The following is a 12,763-nucleotide window of genomic DNA, read 5'->3' on the forward strand; positions in this document are numbered from 1 at the left end:
TATTTGTATCAAAACCCAGTTGCAATGTGGTGTGACATCCGAAAAATGTAATATCCGGACGGGTGATTTAAATATCTCAAAGCTTAGAGATATTTGCAGCCTGTGGTCTGTCCTGAAATATTGCTGGTATTACTTATTGTATTCAACAAATCCATCTCAGACCTCAAAAGAAATATAGAGAGCTTACAGATTACAGGGTTGTCCGAAAAGTATTGTTCTGTGTGCTTGAAAATAAAAAACTTTCTCAGGGACAAGTGAAAATTAAAATTGTTCAGCATTTGTTAAGAACGAAGGATAAAGACACCTGGAAAGGAAGAAGATATGCCGACATCTGAGAAACTTAATATGTACGAAGCAAAATAATTCACTAGTCGTACCTCTATTGTCTTTGAAAATTCCAATCATTTGACAGGAATGCAGACAACATTTTCAAATTAACATATTTCTGCCATATTAACAAGGGTACTTTATCTTGATCTAACAATGTAAGAAGAGCTCAGTGAAATACTTGACCCTCAGGCCAAACTCCATGTATGATCTCACGTCTAAAGAAAAGTAGTATGCCAAAATTATGTCCACAAGTCACAGTAGGAAACCAGATTCCGGTTAGGTGTTAAAACTGTTCACATCATATATCTTCTTTGCCTCATGCTGGCAGTTGAAGCTTGACACTATTTTTCCAGCTGCTAAACCAGTTTGTCTATGTCATCAAGGAGGAGCCACTTCAGCAAGCTTTAACAAATTGTTACCTGATGAAGTAATAATAAAAGAAATCTGCATAAAGGGCTGTCTGGACAAGACCAGAGACGCAAGCTACAAATAGAAAAGAAAAATTCAATTTCAAATAATTGCAAACAAACAGTACTGGTTGTAAGTCCAAAAACTTACAAATCCATCTCGGTCAGATAGCGGTAAATCCAGTTTAAGATGTAAAATGCACGGTAGGCCCTGTGATCGCATAAAACCAGTATGTCAGTAACAATACCCAATCAATCTTAACTACTTGAAATCAAATTGTAAATGTCATCGCACGACATTATCCAACTAGAAAGAAACACATGTTGCATGTACAAGATCTTCTAATTGTTAGATCCTTTCAGCTCCAAGCATAATAATATGAAATGCCAGAGAAACAAAACTAAGAGATGATAAATATGGGTAGACAGTGAGAGAGTGGTGCGAAAAAGGGAACCATTTTACCTTGTCTTGCAGTGACATGGCTATTAAAGTGCTATCACAAAAAATGTTCCATGGCTCAACAAACCATTTAAATGAAAGACCCCATCATTTCTGTAGCTTTATGCTGTACTTCCGTTCAGAAATAGTGGCATTCTATTTTGTAAGTGTAACTACTACACAGACATAAATCACATGATTTAATGGATCTGAATAACTCTTCATAGCAATCAAGCTATGGACAAGATTTTGTTTAAAGTCACAGCACGGGCACTCAGCTCAGAAAAGGAACCATTTATTGTGTTCGCCTTATCATGAAGATGCTCATGGCAAGCAATCACAAGAGAGGGAACGTTAGCACAAAGCACCATATAAAGCTTAGACCAAATTTAAAACACAACAAAATGTCAATGCTTGAACAGATTCATTTCATCGGGAGCACACCACAATAATGGCATCAAAGTTAAAACATGCTACCCCAAAAATTAAACGCATGTCCCCAAGTAGTAATAATACTTGTGTTCGTTCTCTAGGTACGTCCTCAAATGACAGTGTTTTTACTGCCAAAGGAGGCTCAAGATTTTAAGTGCCAACAAGCTAAGTACCTCAATCTAATGCCTAATAATAGTAGGAAAATTCCACAATCTTCATAAGGAATCAAGTTATGATTATCCAGGATCCTTGAAAACTGAAGAATGTCATTCAAATTTCAATACATATGGCAGATTTATCCATCTAAAAATCTGGCAGCAATCACTCTGAAAATTAGCCAAAATAATGAAAGGAATTGATGTCGACAAGAAGCCAATAAAATTCACCAAATTAACTGGCCAACCGAGTTAGCAACGCAGCCTATGAGAAAGGCTATTCATAGGTAAAGCCTTGAAAAATTGTACAGATGGACACCAAAGTCACATGCAAAACTGGCTGTAATGGCAGTTGAATTGTGGCGGAAGAAGGATCATTGAGGTCGAGGTTGGATTTTGTATGTAGATGTTTGGTGGGAATGTATGGGGGATGTCATGAAAAAGTTACCCGGTGGCACAGTAATTGGAAGTTGGAAAATACACATTAAGAACTGCAGTAGAGATAAATGTCAGAGAGGAACACATTCGCTTTCTGTTCTGAGTTCCCCTCATAAACCAAAGCACAAAGAATCAAAGCTGGAGTATGATACTAAAGATTAGGAATTCCTGGTGAACTTATGATCATATTAATGTAATACTGTGGCTTTTGAAGAATGAAGACAAATGGGTCAACTGGACAAGAGTTTTTTCAGAGGGGGCTGTGACAGGGACACCCTCTGCCACCTTTTCTCTTCAGATTGTTCAACTGGAGGAATGTTATATATAGCTATGGACAAAGGTTGGATAAGAGGTTTAGAGAGGGCACAAAAAGAAATAATACAGTCACAATCTCGAAGTTCCTCTATGTTTACTCAAAGTTTTTGTTGGAACAGAGGATAGAAGGCTAAGATATCTGTGAGACACTAGCTATACTATTGGTTTTGTGGCAGTTTCTGGGCTTCATAAACCTGGCAAAGAGTCATCTATTCCTCATTCTTGGAAGGATGTTGGGATGCAAAGATGGAGCTTTTCCAGCAGCATGCATGAGACTTCCCTTTCAGGGGCAAGCTACGAAAATGGCTCAAAGTGGCAGGAGGTTAGTCAGAAGTTTTGGGAAGAATTAACCACTTGAAAGTAGCATTACCAATCCATGGGTTGTAGGTTGACCCTCAAACCGTGTACTTGAGGGTATCCTAGTCTATGCAATGTCACTATACCTCATAGCCCATTCCATCAAGAGTGCAGAGGTGGTTGGACAAAATTAAGAGAGACATCGGAGGTAACTCTGGAAAGAAAAAATTCACTTGTGAAATAGATAGCATTGACTATTGTAATTGGTAAAGAAGGAAAGTGGTTTAGCTGTAAAGAACCTGAGGCTGCTTAATACAAGCTCCTATTATTAAAATGGTTGTGCAGTTAGTAATGAACAAGAAAGTCTTGAAGAATGCCATCAAAGGAAAACTATGCATGGATGGCTCTTAATGCACAAATCCAATATCATCAGCTTATTGTTATGCAATGGAAACTTATAAGTATCTAGCGGGAGAAATTCAATGTCAGAAAGAATGTCAAGGTAAATGATGGTGAAAAATATATAAGATGATGGCAAGATGCTTGGAGTTGTGCGTATTGGTGAACTGATCCAGTGTCAACTCATGGATTTGCAATATGAATACATGTAAGAAATTTATGGGAGGATTCTCTTCCAGGGTGAGTCTTAAGGAAGGTGATGGGGAAAAAACAGATAAGAAGCCAGCAAGATGCTTGGCTTGGATTCCCTGAAGGAGGTAATCCCATATCTCTAGACCTTTTGCCACATTTTTTTGAAGCCATGAAATCTTACAGCAAAAATACACAGAAAAGCTTAGATTAAAAAGAATTGCCAGCACAATAAGTTCTGGAAGAATTGCCATGGACTGCGAGGTCCGCAGATGAGCTTGGCTCTTTTAAGAAGTTAGAGAAGAAGGAAGGGCTAACTTCAGAATCTAATTCACTGCTTTGAAGCACAGAAGAGTTTTCAGTCAAGTAAATTGTAAAAGCCAAACAACAATCACTCACTGGGGCTAGGAAAATGCTTAAGAAATCGAAAGCACCTCCAAAAATGTCTTGTTTTGTCTTATAGCAATATATAAAGTCAACCTAACTAGGATAACCTGCAGAGTTAGGAAATCATTACTTGCAATAATGTTGCAGGTGAAAAGGATTCTCAGGACCCAAGGCATCTTCTTTTGCATTCTACTGAAGTATGGAAGATCTGGAGTCCTAAATCTATTTCAAGCTCAGTGGTTAAAGTGCAGTACTGAAGAACACTTTTATAAGCTGGAGAAAACAGACACTAGAAAGACAGATTATGGAATACAGTTCCACCACACATCGTTTGGAACCAATGCTTCGAAGGGAGAAAAAATGTACCACATCATTTCACGTTCAAATGTTTACAATCATTTGTAAATGATATAGATTTGTGGATGAACTTCATTAACTCCTTGCACAGTTTAAATCGAGACAAGCCTTTTCTAGCTTTACGTAAAATACCAGCATTCTATTGGCGCTATTTCGCAAGCAAATTTGCACTAATTATGAATTAAAAAATGAAGAATTGTCAAATTTCAGCTATGAGTGATGATAGAACTCATATATATATATATAAAAAATAGATATGGACAGATCAATACAAAATTTTACAATTTTCAACATATGATGCAAAAGATTGTCCTTTAAGGAAGTGGCCAGATTTACTAGGGAGGAAGCATACCCAAGGAAGAGCACATATTGTCCAGTCAGATTATCAACATTTCCACATCTTTGCAAGTGCACCAACTGGGGAAGAATGGCAACTGCCTCCAGGTATATTGAGAAAGCCCAGAACACCTGGAACAACATTATATGTAGCATCAACAGTGTAAACAGGGAATGAGGAAATATAAAGTCGAGAATCAAGACTATCCCATAAAAGGAAAAAGAAACAAGTAACACAATATCTGCCACGGGGTCTTCACAGAAATTCTAATCAGTCATTAGATATTTGAATGGCAGCTTATTGGTAGAGAACCTCGCAACCAAGAGCAAGGTTCAATCCTTACCAGAGTTCCCCCAACCCCCCAAAACCTCCTCTCCACTTCCCTCCCCTCCCCCACAAAAAAAAAGGGAAACAAACTATCATTAAAAATATAAACTGATGAGTCTGACAATAACGATATCAGGCATACTGAAAAATCTCAGTTATCTATTTTGTCTCTTAATGTACTGGGGTAGTGGATGAACCTCATCTTTTAACAGCCAAGACGGACATTCAATATCTGGAGATGACCAAAAGGGTAGGGGAACCAATAACGAAAATACAGGATGATATTGCAAATGATATAGACAAGAAGATGTCTTTACTCATGCAAATTGCAATGTAGCATACTAGGAACAACACCAATTCATAAAAAAAACAGCACAAGAAACCAACCCATACACGTGGAGAGTTTCAATGACCTAGTAAGGTTATATACGATAAGAACAGCCCAGTGGAAAAAATATTGAGTGGTTCAGCTGACTTTTATTAGGGAAAAGTAGCCTGAGAAAATATAAAATAGACAAGATCAAACTTCAGTCACCACTTTGTTGACCCTCAATCTGGATAAATCATCATAACAAACATTTCCATACAAAAGGCACTTAGTAAACTAGTAATATAAATGGCTATTACAGAAATTATTCTTGATGGTAGGGCAGACTGATTCAGATGTTAACGGGCTGATTAGTTAAGGGAGGTCTATCAATTCTCATGACTGCAAACATATTATCGTAACATATTTTGGGCTGCTGATTGTATATTGTCACCGTAAAAGGGCTTATACTTGTTATGAGAACTCTTCAGCAAGTGTAAAATCATTCACAGATCATTCATAGCTTGTCATGAACAAAGACCATCAACAAATGGGTCACTTTAAGGTCTGTACAAGCACTATGTCAAGGGTTTCTATATACAGGTCATGCAGAGGCATGCGAGTAATAAGCAAATTTTTTTTTTTACAGTGTTCATCCACTTGTGATGGACTGACTTTGCGAGAATGCTCATATTGTTGCTTCCAAATCCGAATAAAATAGGAACCCAAGATGGAATTAGTTGTCCAATAATTTTGGTTGCTAATAAAAAGAAAAGTCAACAAGAAAAATATAACGAAAGAAACGAAATTTTGACATTGGCTAAAAAGAAAAATCCCATCAAGCTATTTCATTTTTCTAAAATGTGATTTTTTATTTTTTTTGTAATGGTTAGTATAAATTGTAGTGTTTTCATTACCCTTTTAAACTACTATGTATAAATAATTTTGTACTTATACTATGTATTGATTAGTAGCAACTCTTTTTTTAAAAAGTGAGCACTTACAAGCTTAAAATTTTGAAGCTGAGTTAGCCTTAAGAAGATGTACTTTTATTGGTTAAATTGAGAGTTTTTGGCCAAAATCATCCTTAAACTATACTCCAAGCTTAGATTACATCTTTAAAATATTATTCTTAGCATAAAACATCCTCAAAATATTTAAAATTTAACAATTTGCATCCTTCTGCTATAATTTTTCAGAAAACTAACAGATCCTACAAAATAAAGTCACCAATTTGTATTTATTATTCTAAAATACACCAAAAATATTATCGTAAACTTTTTGGGCAATTGAGTTTAACATTATGCAAAATCTTTTAATTCGCCATTTTTTTCATTTATTTTTCATGTGATTTAATATTAAAAAATTACCAGTTGAAATATGTTTCTTTTCAACTGAATCTACTTAAGCGGTGTTTGTAGAAGACTTCCACTTCTAATAATGGAAGAGTGAAACTCAAATGTGAGACATAATCAGAATTTTGATTAAAAACTCGAATGCGGGACATAAATAAAATTTTGATCACCTTAATAGCAGATTGCACCGAAAAGTTATTGATCTAACTACAATTTGACTTTAAAAAAGGTGAAGATAATTAAGCTCCAGCTTCTTTCTGTTGGTAAAAGAGAAGAAAAGCAGATCATGTATCCTCACACCTTTCTAATATTTTTTGTTTCAGCAAGTAACGGTGTCCACGATTTTTAATATTCTTTTTTTCAGGAGTTTTTTATAGAAGGTAACGAGTTATGCAGAAAAACTTTTTGTTCACATGAATTACACATGTTTTGGTAGGATCCCTTAATTTTTTGACAATATCTAACTGAAGAATGAAAATTGTTAACTTTTAAATATTTGGAGGATATTTTCTGTCAAAAAATATATTTTAAGGATGTAATTTAAGTTTGGGGTATAGTTTAAAGATAGTTTTGGCCAAAAACTTGTTAAATTGATAATCAAATCATTAAGAATTAATATTTATTGATTCAATTATCGATTTAGTATATATTTACAAACTGATAATTGATTTATTTCAATTTAAAGTATGGCTTCTCTTTATGAATTTGAATTAATCAAATTTTACAACGAGTATTAGAGAGGTAGACATTAGAAAAAAAATAATGAAACACAAAAAAAAAACAAATATTCAAATCCTTATCAACTTGATCATTATGCTAGCTCAATCTGATTTTTAGCTCATTTTAACTTAAAGTAAATTTGCGCAAATCATAATTCAATTCAATTTTTAATTTATCTTATTTTAATCTCTTCAATTTCTGTCTTACCCGACCCAATTTAGCATCCCTAATTAATAATTATCTCACGTTCTATCACCTCTTGCATAGAAGCCAAGTAAAATCCAATAATAGAATCAAGATGCCATTATCAATATAAACCTTCTTTTAATCGAACTTATTTTTTTTAATATAATAAATTGTCCAACTTGATATAAAATAATGTTACAAAAATTTCATGGCTTATCAGTATTTGTAATTAAGTATAGAATATATCTTTTCTCACTGTCACAATTATTATTCTTATGTCTTAATTGCTCCCACGTCCTTAATAAACTATATTATTGCCAATCTGTCAACATTTAACTACTAGCTCATTATCAATTTATATGATTGTAGTTTGATTGGACACGTAGTTTAAGAAAGAAAAAAAGTCTAGTACAAATTATAGATGTTTGTATGATTATAAAACATCTCTCTAAGGATAAAATGAACATTTTAAAGTTAAATTATTTCTAAATATAAAAATATATCATTCTTTTTGGGACTGACTAAAATTAAAAGTGTTTAACCCCCCGTCCCATTTTATATGTCACCATTTAACTTGGCAAAGTGTTTAAAGAAAAACTTTTGAAACTTGTGGTCTAAAATAATTCTTAGATATTTGTGTGGTTTAAATCATTTCACTAAGGGTAAAAGTGGAATTTTAAAGCTAAAATATTTCTAATTATAATAAAATGACATTCTTTTTTGGACGGACTAAAAAGAAAATAGTGTCACATTAAATGAGAGAGAGGATTTTTTTTTATTTTTTTTTGGGAACAGACCTTACACGAGGCTCCCACCTCTCGTGCGCGGCCAGAGGTTGAGCAGCATCCCCAAACTTTATTATAGATAAAATAGAAAGATACACGGAGGGGGGCATAATCCTAACCTCCAGTCCTATGGTGGTTCATAAGTCGGCTAACCTACTACGGTCGACCAACTCATCCCCGATACAAGCAAGCGCATCCTAGTAACTATGCACCTAAAGAAGAGGACTCCTCTCGATACAATGAGACTAGGAAAACATAAATAAGGGAGACTCTCCCCTTACATGTGAAAGAAAGAAAGAAACCTACACCAGTCCTATTCAAGCAAGCTATAATTATAGACATAGCTAAATTGAAGAAGTGTAAGTATACAAAACTTTCTAATTTCCATGTATTGAAAGAGCATTATTGTCATTCCAAGAAGAGTACCTCTTTATCTAAGTGAATACATAACCATGTTCCAAAATGTGAGATATGTTCCCATCTGGTTGGTGGCAGATGTTGTTGATTGCTGTGCTGGAAGTTATATTGCTGCAAGTCCAAGTGATGTTTAGCATTAGAAGAAACTTGAAAGCCAAGAGTGTTTTATGTACAAGCTAAGTTGTTGCCTGTCCATGACACAGAGGGAGTAGTATATAAATTGGGACAAAGAAATATATTTTTGCCTTCACCATACAATATTTTAAACCAAATGCCATCACTCTCCTCCTTTAGAATGAACCTCATATTCAAAGCCTTCAAAGTTCTTGAAATTAAGAATAACTACCAAAAAAGTTGTAACAACAAGATTTAATTTCAAAACAAGCTAGCTCTAGCATATTAATTTTTTGTCATGGAAGGGTGTGCTACAAAAATATCCATTTTTTCATAAGCAGGAAGTGTCATTTAGAAGGAATTCAATAAAATTGAAACACTATAAAGACGATTCTTCAAGAAATTCACCCAACGGTTCTTTATCTGGCGATGAAGAAACAACTGAAGTTAACATGTAATCACCTAGAAAATTAAGGTTTGTATATAAATAAATTCTTGATATTCTTTTTTCTTTTTTTTTAGGGGGGAGTCGATCAACACCAGAAAATTGCTTATTTTCAATAAAATTTGACTCGTTGATAATGTTACGTCAAATGATTTTTCCGTAGAAACCCCTTACCAATTTTGAGCTATGCTACAATGAAACATTTGTTGGAAATTAGCGATTTTCTAGTAGTGATTGAGGGTAATGGGTGAATGGTGATATATTGAGAAAATAAATATGTTGTAGTTTTTGAATTATTGTAGTAAAAGAGGAGCAAAGAAGAGAGTAATTTCAGTGCCAATTAAGGATTGTGATGTATCAAGAAGTAATTATAAAGGGGAAATTTATCCTCCATTTGATTCTTGTACTTGGAGAAAGTATGGCCAAAAGCCAATTAAAGGATCAATTTATCCCAGGTCTATTAATTAATATATTTTTTTTTGTCCAATTTAATTCCTCCTGCATTTCACAAAAAAATAATTAAATATTCTCTAATAATATTATTATCACTTGAAGCAAAATTTATTTTTCTAACAAAAAAATTCTTACCCTAGTTAGCCATTATTTAGTCTGTGTTTTATTAAATATGGATCGTCGATTGCTATTTTAGCTTATTACCTTATAGATTAGTGCTAATATGCCTTGTAAAAAAAATCTTTCTTTTTAAAATTTTAACAAATCCGTCGTCTTATTAATAAAAAAATGACCTACAAAATATGGATTCACGCTTGAAAGTCCTATATTGAGATAACATACTTTCTAACAAATGCGATTCTATATCCCGAAACTTGAGTTAAAACCTCTAACTAAAAATAAACTAGTATTTACCACTATATCACAATCCTTGTTGGTGATCACTCCATCAGGTCTTAAAGACAAATTATTTACAAATATTAAACTATAATGTGTAAATAACCAAAAAAAAAAAACTATATGTAGAAACTAGTATAACCAATATTAATTATAAGCAATTACGTACTACTCTTGAACCCCATCACTTTAAGATTTGTGATGTTTGTAGATGGAAAAATTACTTGATTGAGTGTTTTTTAAAAATTAATTACTGATTTTAATGATATTTTTTATTTATTATCATTTATAGTAATACATAACAATATTATGATAAATCTACACTTGTATTAATAGTGAATTATGCATACAATATAAATGTATTATAAGTGTTTTAAAATATATATTATGTTTGTGTAGTAAGAAACTGACATAATGTATTATAAGTCTGTTAAAGTATGTGATAAATGTATTATCCATCTATAAAACTTGTATTATATATGTTTTATAAATAGTTCTCTACAATATGTATTAAAACTGTATTATAAGTGTTTAGTAATTTTTTTTATTGCTATAGATAGTAAATATTTTCTTAATATTGTATATTTATTTAAGTTTTCCTTTGTAGATCCTCTATTTATGGGGTTGGGCTGGGCTAATTCGTAGAACCTCAAAAGAAGAATTGGTAAAAGTTTCATGGGCCATTCTATTTTGGTTGCTCCATTTAAGTAATCTGATTTATATTTGTCTTGTACGATTATCTAATATCAAATAACTTTCCGGCTGAAGAATACACTTTTTTTTTCACTTTTTGTGTTTTTACATTTAGACACATATGAATGAAATTTTAACCAATTTTAATATGTGACTGAACAGAAATATATATGAAAAATTAAAAGGGTGTTAAATGAGTTTGTTAGATTTGTTGTTATATTAACAAATTAATGATTGAGATTTGTTTTATATGATACATGGAACTTATGTTTCAAATTTGAGCTTGTTTGGAATTTGGGTGTTGAAATTTTAAAAATAAAATTATTATTTTTTTGATTTTTTTTTTCACACACACATTTTCACATGTATAAAATCATGTACATGAAAAGATCCAGGTATACATGTACTGTCTAAACTTTTCCCCAAGAAGCTAAACTTGCAAAAAAATAATAATTATGAAGTGAGTATTAGTTAAATGACGATCCAAAATGCGGATATTTGTGCACTTCGCCTAAAAAATTGTAATTTAGTTATTTGAATCGCTTCTTAATTAGTTTCTATGAATTCAACTTAGTTCTATCAAACTTAAAATGACTTTTTTGTATTTTTATTTACTCAAATAATAAAATCACGATTTAAAATTTAGAGTTATGAATTTGCCACCAAATCATTGGCTCGTTTTATAGCTCCACCACTGTTTACGTGTATGTGACATTTCAATTCACAAGGTTTATAAACGTGCATAAGTACCTATTTCTTGATTTACTTATCAAAAGCAAAAAAGTGAAAACTCCCCTTTCTTGAGTTGGTGAATATAAGCAAATCTTATACTCCATTTTTTTAGTTTAGTTCTATTTGTTGAGTATTAATTTTAGCATGTTTTTTTTAAAGAGTAATAAATATAATGACAGTTTTATTGTATTATTTTTTTTGAGAATAATAAATTTAATATTTTGAAAAATGACTATAGTTAATAATAAAAATAAATTAGGAATTAAGTGAAAATTATCTCTTAGTTTTTTAAATTAGATAAGTGAAAGTGGGACCACTGCACTACATGTATGTATCGTATTGTCTTGTATTGTATCATATCATATTATATTGTTTTGATAAAAATAATATTTAGATAGATTGTATCATTCTTCGTTGTATCAACAATTCAAATGATAAATCTATCAGAAAAGTAGGGTATGAGATAAAGCTACGATTAAAAAGTAGGATAAAAAATTAAAATAAAATAATTAAATAATAAATAAAAATAAAATAAGAAGAAAATATTAAGATAATGACGCGATCACACCAAATAATTGTTACACACAATAAGACTTTTTGTTGTACCTAATGATATATTTAAATTATACAAATACAATAAAATTTATATAAGCATTAAAATAAACATAATATTTAAATTAACAATTTGTACAATATAATATTATGGATAACCATGATCCAAACAAAGTGTTACACTTACAATTACAACTAAGCAAATCTAATCAAAAGTAATGTGGAACCACTACACTCACAATTACAACTAAGCAAATCTAAGAAAAGGTAAAGGTGGTACCACTAGTAATCATACAATTTGACTTTAAAACTCAATCACACAACTACATTACATTAGTATAGACATAAAACCTATTTTTAGCTTTTGGATTTGCTTAATGTTAATTTTAAGTCATAAAATTTTTAAAGTCAGTCAAAAATAAAAAGTTAGGATTCCTAACTTTTTTTTCTAAGTGCTTAAAGTCATTTTCTTTGACCATAAAAATTACTTTTCTATCCCTTATATTTTAACTAAATTTCCAAACTACCCTTTTTATTCTTTTAACCCTAAAATTCAATCATTTTCCTCATTTAAGCACTTTTATCCAAACACTCAACTTCTTATTTATAAAAATAACTTTCAGCACTTCAAAGTTCTAAAAACACATCATACATAAAAGTTATTTTTTTAAGCCTATCCAAACGGACACATAGTGTAAGTATGGATCCAATATATATTATTCTATTTAATTTAATTTATGTGGCACAAATAAAATTAAGAGAGTCAATCATATTTTTTTATTATTTTTAATTTTTTAAT

At 31.8% G+C, this 12,763-nt stretch overlaps 1 long non-coding RNA gene across 1 annotated transcript; it reads right to left on the minus strand.

Annotated features, from left to right (window-relative positions):
- Positions 1–327: 327 nt before the first annotated feature.
- On the minus strand, positions 328–5,838 carry LOC129877215 (uncharacterized). Its single transcript, XR_008763495.1, has 4 exons — positions 5,588–5,838; positions 4,498–4,613; positions 889–948; positions 328–749 (listed from the first exon to the last, which is right to left on the minus strand). It is a non-coding gene; the product is annotated as an uncharacterized LOC129877215 (long non-coding RNA).
- Between the last annotated feature and the right edge of the window lie 6,925 nt (positions 5,839–12,763).

This window comes from Solanum dulcamara, chromosome 12, assembly GCF_947179165.1.
Source record: "Solanum dulcamara chromosome 12, daSolDulc1.2, whole genome shotgun sequence".
NCBI classification, from domain to species: domain Eukaryota; kingdom Viridiplantae; phylum Streptophyta; class Magnoliopsida; order Solanales; family Solanaceae; genus Solanum; species Solanum dulcamara.